This window comes from Jaculus jaculus, unplaced genomic scaffold (genome assembly GCF_020740685.1).
Source record: "Jaculus jaculus isolate mJacJac1 unplaced genomic scaffold, mJacJac1.mat.Y.cur u27, whole genome shotgun sequence".
In the NCBI taxonomy this organism is placed as follows: domain Eukaryota; kingdom Metazoa; phylum Chordata; class Mammalia; order Rodentia; family Dipodidae; genus Jaculus; species Jaculus jaculus.
This window is the reverse complement of record NW_025423517.1, coordinates 79,213-86,835: the sequence shown is the minus strand read 5'-3', so window position 1 is coordinate 86,835 and position 7,623 is coordinate 79,213.

Below are 7,623 nucleotides of genomic sequence, written 5' to 3'. Positions count from 1 at the left end.
AGTTTGTCTGCAGTGGATAGAGGCCCTGGCCTGCCTATTTTTTCCTAGATAGGCAGAACTCACATAGTGAAAACAACAATAATACCAAAGGAAATACACAGATTTAATGCAAATCCATTCAAAATCTCAAAATTGTTCTTCATAGAGAGAGAGAAAATGATCACAAATTTCATATGGAAAGGCAGAAGGCCTCAGATATCCAAGCATATCCTCAGAAAAGAAATACCTCTGGGGGCATCTGTTCCTGTTCTAAAGGTATATTACAAAGCCATAGTAATAAAATCACTATGGTAATGGTATAAAACGGTAGTATAGACCAAAGGAATAGAACTGAGAACCCACACATTGGATCAAGAAACTACAGCTACTTGAGATTTGATAGAGGCCCTAACAAAATAGGCTGGAAAAAAGACAGCATCTTCAACAAATGGTGCTGGACAAACTGGATAACCATATGCAAGAAATTTCAACTTGATCCACACATCTCACCATGCACAAGACTCAAGTCCAAATGGAACAAAGTCCTCAATATAGGACCAGAAACTCGACTTCTGCTGGTAGAAAATATAGAAAGAACTTTCCATGTTATAGGTATGGAAAAAGACATCCTGCACAAAATACCAGTAGCTCACAGTCTTAAACAGTCCCTCAACCAATGGGATCACATGAAGCTAAAGAGTTTCTTTACAGACAAGCAAACAATTAGGAAAGCCAATAGATTACCTACACAATGGGAGAAAATATTTGCTGCTTAAACAACGGACAGAGGCCTAAACTAGAATCTACAAAGCATTCAAAAACTTAAACAATAAAAAGACAAACAACCCACTCAAACATGGGGCAAAGAGCTGGACAGGCAGTTCACCAGAGGAAGAAATACAAATGGCAGACACACACTTAAGAGAATGTTCATCGTTCCTAATCACCAGAGAAATGCAAATTAAAACAACTATCGGGTTCCACCTTACCACAGCAAACATAATAAAATCAAATGAAAATAAATGCAGGGAGGAAGTGGAGAATTAGGAAACCTCTTCCACTGTTGATAGGAATATAACATGGTCAATCACTTTTGCAAGCAATATACAGACTCCAGAAAAAGTCGACTATAGAGATGCCAACAGATCCAGTTTTTCCCTTACTCGCCATGTACCCTAAAACCTTTAGACTTCAGTCCATAAGGATTTGCTCAAACATGTTTAATTAAATTTTTAATGTACTTATAAAGTTCCAATGTGACATTGAAGAAAAACAACAAGATTTCTTTTGCTTTATGCCTACATTGTAAATAACATTGAACACAGTGATTCCATTCTTTTGAAACACTCCCATAAGTTTTTCACTGGAATTACATCTTCTTATTTACCAGGAAATGATGGTATTCCTACTCTGGTGTAATCTACTGGAAATGCATGTTTATTACTAGTGCATCCCTATTTTAGTAAATCAACTTATACATATTTCTAAAAGCTGACATATGTGGCTACATGTACTTAACTGAGAGAAAGAGATACCACCAGTGAAGATACTCAACAGTGCACACTGCAAGCCTTATAATAGGCCAGTGAGGCCAAATGAGCCAACAGGTACAATAGTGGCACATCTGTCATGGTGGAAACCAACTTCCGTTCAGTTGGAATGGAGGCCCGCTCCATGGTAGGGTATACATCTCTGATTCTGAAAACTTAATATTGGGTAATCATGAGCCCTAGGGGTGTAGCATCTGGTGATGTCTGGATAAGTGTATATACTGTGCTTATCAAACTCCCCAGTCAGAACTTCTCTTAATATTCATACCCTTATATTAATGCTACTCTCACATTGGGTAGAGAATCTTCTGTTTTCAGATGGTAGTGACCTTGGGACGACTCAGAAGGTATCACTGTGCTGGAAACAAGTGACTAGAGTACCAAGTAACATCTTGATCACACCTTCCAAGGGTTAGGGTCTAATGTGGAAGAGGTGGTGGAAAGAATGTAAGAGCCAAAGAAAGGGTAGGACTCCTTACAATGTGCTCCCTCCAGACCTAATGTGTCCTTGATATTCATGAGCTCATCGTGCCTGACACTACCTACACAAGTCCATCATAAGAGGAGGGAAAGATCATGACATCAAAAAAGAAGAGAGACTTATTGAGATGGGGAGGGGATATGATGGAGAATCGAATTTCTAAAGGGAAAAGGGGGTAGAGAGGATACTACCATTGGATATTTTATTATAATCATGGAAAATATTTTTAAAAATTGAGAAAAAATTAAATTAAATTAAATTTACAAAAAGAGGGCTGGAGAGATGACTTAGTGGTTAAGCACTTGCCTGTGAAGCCTAAGGACCCCAATTCGAGGCTCAATTCCCCAGGAGCCACGTGAGCTAGATGGACAAGGGGGTGCAGGCATCTGGAGTGCATTTGCAGTGGCTGGAAGCCCTGACACGCCAGTTCTCTCTCTTTTACTCTTTCTCTCTCTGTCACTCTCAAATAAATAACAATAAAAATTTTTAAACAAAGAGAGAGAAGGGCATGACAGTAACCATATGTGATACGTACATACAATTTTTTTTCTGATAGAAAGTATATGAGGTAAGAAATATTCCGAGGGAACAAGTAAAGCAGAAAGAGAATAACCTTTGTGATTGATGTTCATCCTACAAACAAGAGTCCTGCTCCCTTTGTCACCTGGTAGAAATAAAACACTGCTCCTTGTAAGTCATGGGATTCTACCTCTCTTTCAACATTCCAGCACCAACATCCAGGCACATTCCAGAAAAGCAGACCTATAATGATGATCAATAACAATATTAAGGGAAGAGTGCAGAAAGTGAACTCAAACTTTCTCTAAAATTTTTAAATCCCTGAATACTTTGTATTTGAGGAAGGGTCTCATGGTCTATCAGCTGGCTTTAGACACTTGGAGTACATCCTCCCTCAGTCTAATAACGTGTGCTAAGTTGGACCGTGTTCCTACAGAAACAGGCACTGAGTGTCCTGTTCACTCATATTTCAGACATCTCCATTGGAGTAGGCTTACTACTTCTACATGATGGGATGAAGTTTAAAATATTGATGGGTTTAAAGAAAAATGATTCCCTAGAGCACATCAGCAGTCTATGTTCAGTCGACAAATTTGATAATTTGTCTTCAAAGAGCAGATTCTCTAATCTAGGTTGAGAGCGTTAACCTATCACACCAGATTAGAGAATCTGCAAATTCCACCTCAAAGAGAATGCCATGAAGATCCAGGGAATGTCTGTGTGACAGAATAATGAGGCACCTGACAAGCATGTGAGTTACCTGCTCACAATTACATGGGATGTGCAGACTTTACAAAGGCCCGAGACAATGTATATGAGTGCTGAGCTCCTTTCTAGCCAGAGGACCATCTTGTGTTTGAGGCAGTAGACACTGATTAGTCCTAGGTCAAAGCAGAAAATATGACTTACATGAAACCATATGCAAATATCAACATTCTTTTTGCCTTGAAGTCCAGCGAAAATTGCAGCAGGCTGGGCAAAATTAATTAAGACTCTGAGGATCGAAACGTTTATGCTGCTAGATGGGGTCCCTTTTTGGTTTCTCTGGAGAAACTTCATGACCCCACAGAGGTTGCAGTTGGAATGAAGAACCAGAAGAATAAGCTATTGAAATGTCAACTACATACCCTTTCTTCATTCAGTAACATTCACAATTAGCAATGAGATTATGGTAAGTACAGAATGCAAGATCGACAAATAACACAAGTAGAAATTGTGGTGCAATTTCATTACCCACAGCTTAATTAAGAATCACAATCAGGGGCTGGAAATATGGCTTAATGTTAAGGTGTTTCCCAATAAAACAGAGGACCCAGTTTTGATGCCCAGCAACCCTGCAAGACAGATGCTCAAGGAGGACATGGGTCTACAGCTCATCTGCAGTTGATGGAGGGCTGGATTTGCCCATTTTTTCTCACTGTCTTTCCTCAATCTCTTCCTAACTCTCTCACTGCATGGAAAGAAATAATACTTAAAAAAGAAAAAACAAAAAAACATAGTTTAAGTCATTGGTTATAAGTTGAGGCATTTGGCTGTGAAGGTGAAGGTCCCAAGTTCAATTACCCAGGTCCCAGGTGTGAGGAGGCACCCTGTGCTGGTCCCAACATGTGGAAGCTTATTCGGCTCCACACACTGGCCCTCTTACTGCTCTGGCCCCCAGATGTTCAGCGAATCCTGGCAATAACAAGGAACTGCGGATTCCCACACAGGTGGACAGCCCACCCCTCTCCCCAAATAGCCGCTGTTTCCACGGAGCCAGGAATCACCACCTGCTGATCCCTGTGTGCAGGAGCTTAGTCAGCACTGCCCACTTGCCATCTCACTGCTCTGGCGTTCAGCAAAGCCTGGCAATAACAGGGAATTGTGGATCCCTCACAAGCAGGCAGCACACCCCTCCCCTCAAATAGCCACCTATCCACAGTGCAGCCACACGCAGATCGATCCCTGTGTGTGGAAGTTTAGAATGCTCCACCCACTCTCTCACTTATTGCTCCTGCCACCACACTTCAGCGAGCCCAGTCCCACAGCAACTGCAACACTATCTCAGACTGTGTCTCTCACTTGTGCCAGCTCAGGGGCCATCCCCTACCTTTGTGCCATGCAAGCCTACCCCATGGTCCTGTGGCAGGGGAGTGCAGACTGCTTCCGGGTCCCAGTGTGCCCAGCCAGAGTTTGGGCTGATAAAGTGCTTGGTGCCTCAGCATCCCTCCTAGCTCAAATGCAGGCAGCTGTGGTGCATTACCCTTGAGAATTCAGACAACTTTGGCACCCTACCTGGCAGTAGATCAGGCAGATTTGACAAGTGAGAGCCAAAGCACAGGCTGCTTGGCAACTGTCCCAGGCTGCCTCAGATTCCCACTGTGCTTGAGCCCAGGCTGATTGACCCATCTATGTGCCATAAACCATCATGGGCAGACCACAGCACAAGAGAAATAACATGAAAAATCAAATGCAAGAAAATCCAGCTAGAGAACCCAGTCCTACAATGAATATATCCCACCAAAATATAGAAGAGTCACTAGGACCAGAATATCAAATTGAAGCTATGAGATTAGGATAGAAACTGATCTGGAAGACAAGATGGAAGAAACAGTTCTAGAGTTCAAAAAATTTCAGTAAGTTCAAAAGTTCCTGTGAACAGAACATGAGGAATTGTGAGACACACTTAAAAGTCTTAATATCAAAATCATTACAGTACCAGAAGGAGAAGAATTTCAGATCAAAGTAATGGAGAACTTATTTAACAAAATAATTGAGGAAAACTTCCCCAATCTCTTTAAAGAAAGGCCAATCAAGATACAAGAAGCCAACAGAACTCCAAACAGACTGGACCAAAGGAGAAACTCTCCAAGACATATTAGCATTAAGACTCTATACATTGACACAAAAGAGAAAATCATAATAGCAGCTAGGGAAAAACAGCACACCACTTTCAAAGGTAACCCCATCAGAATTACCTCAGACTTCTCAATGGAAACCCTGAAAGCTAGAAGATTGTGATGGTTTGAATAGAATAGATGGCCCCCAATATATTGAGTGGTTTGTAGTTTCCATCTGCAGGCTACCTGGCTGGAGGCAATGTCACCAGGTGATCTTAAGGTGTGGTGGTGGGTTTCTGATTTCAATCTAAAGATATGCAAAGTGTGCCTAGCTGGAATTCCTGAAGTGTGCTGTAGCTTTTGACTTTTAGGCTTGTAATTCTCTCCCTCTCTGTTTGGGCCTGTGAAGGCAAACCAGTTTCTTCTGCCATTATGAAACTTCCCCTGGATCTGTAAGCTTCAATAAATCCCTTCTTCCATAACTGTGCCTTGTCTCAAAGTTATCTCAGTGAACCCGAATCTGTCTGCTACAAAGGGCCTGGATAAAACTCTTCAAAGTCTGAGAATCTATGGCTTCCAATACAAACTACTCTGCCCAGCAAAAGTATCCCTCATAATAGATGGTGAAAGAAAAATTTTGTATGACAAAACTCAGTTTTACAATTATATTAACACAAAAACAAACATACAGAGAGTATTGCAGGAAATTCTCCATAGAGAAGAAACAAATAACCATATTCAAATGCGTATAAGAAGCAGGTCACAATAACCTATTCAGAGTAGGTAGAAAAACTTCAAAGCCCATGAAAACACAACACACATCTACCATCACAACATGACAGGGATCAAATCAAGTCTCACAGTCATTACCCTAACTATTAATGGCCTTAATTCACCCATCAAGAGACACAAGCTAACAGGATGGATCAAAAATTTCGACTCCTCAAACTGTTGCTTTCAAGAAACCACCTCAACACTAAAGACCTGCTCTCCTCCTTGGGTGAAAGGGTGGAAAACCATATTCCAAGCATATGGGAATAAGAAACAAGCAGGTATAGCTATATTAATATCAGATAAACTGGACTTCAAACCAAAAATAATAATAAAAAAAAAGACAAGGAAAGCTACTTCCTACTTATCAAGGGAACAATCCATCAAGAGGATATTACAATCATAAATCTATATGTCCCATACACAGTGGCACCACAGTTCATAAATGAAAACCTACTTGACAATAAAACAGAAATAACCACCAACACCATCATAGCTCGGGACTTCAACACACAATAAACAGAAACTAAACAGGGATGTAAGAAAGCTCAACAAAACCATAGATAACTTAGACCTAATGGACATCTACAGAACTTCCCATCCCAAATCCACAGACTACACATTCTTCTCAGTAGCCCATGGAATATTCTCTAAAATAGATCATATACTGGGTCACAAAGACTGCCTCTACATAATTAGGAGAATTGACATAAATACCTGCATGATATCAGATCACAATGCTATATTGCTAGAAATCAACAACAAAAGACCCACCAAGAATCCCAATGGCACCTGAAAACTGAACAGCACGCTTTTAAACAATAAATGGATAGTGGATGAAATAAAAAAGGAAATTGCAAAATCCCTGGAATTGAAATGACAATGAAAACACATCATACGAAAACTTATGGGACACAAGGATGGCGGTCCTCAGGGGACAATTCATAGCACTCAATGCCTTCATAAAAAAAAAAAAAAAAAAAAAAAAGACTGAAAGATCCCAAATCAGTAACCTAAAAATCTACCGAAATGTCATGGTAAAGCAAGAAAAATCCAACCCAAAGAGATCCAAAAGGAAAAAAAATAATTAAAATCTGAGCAGAAATTAGTGAATTGGAAACCTAGGAAACAATTACGATAATTGACAAAATAAAGAGCTGGTTCTTTCAAAAAATAAACAAGATTGACCAACCCCTGGCCAATTTGATCAAGCAAAAAAAGGAGAAGCTTCAAATTAACAAAATTCAAAATGAAAAACGAGAGATCAAAGCAGACATAAGTGAAATTGGGAGAATCATCAGGACTTATTACAAAAAGTTCTACTCCACAAAACTGAACAATGTGGAGGAGATGGATAAATTCCTGTATGCATGCCATCTGTCAAAGCTAAACTCAGAGCTGATTAATCACCTCAATGAACCCATCACACTCATGGAGATCGAAAAAGTAATTTTAAAACCTCCCCAACTCTAACTCACTCTCTCTCTCTCCCACTCTCACCACC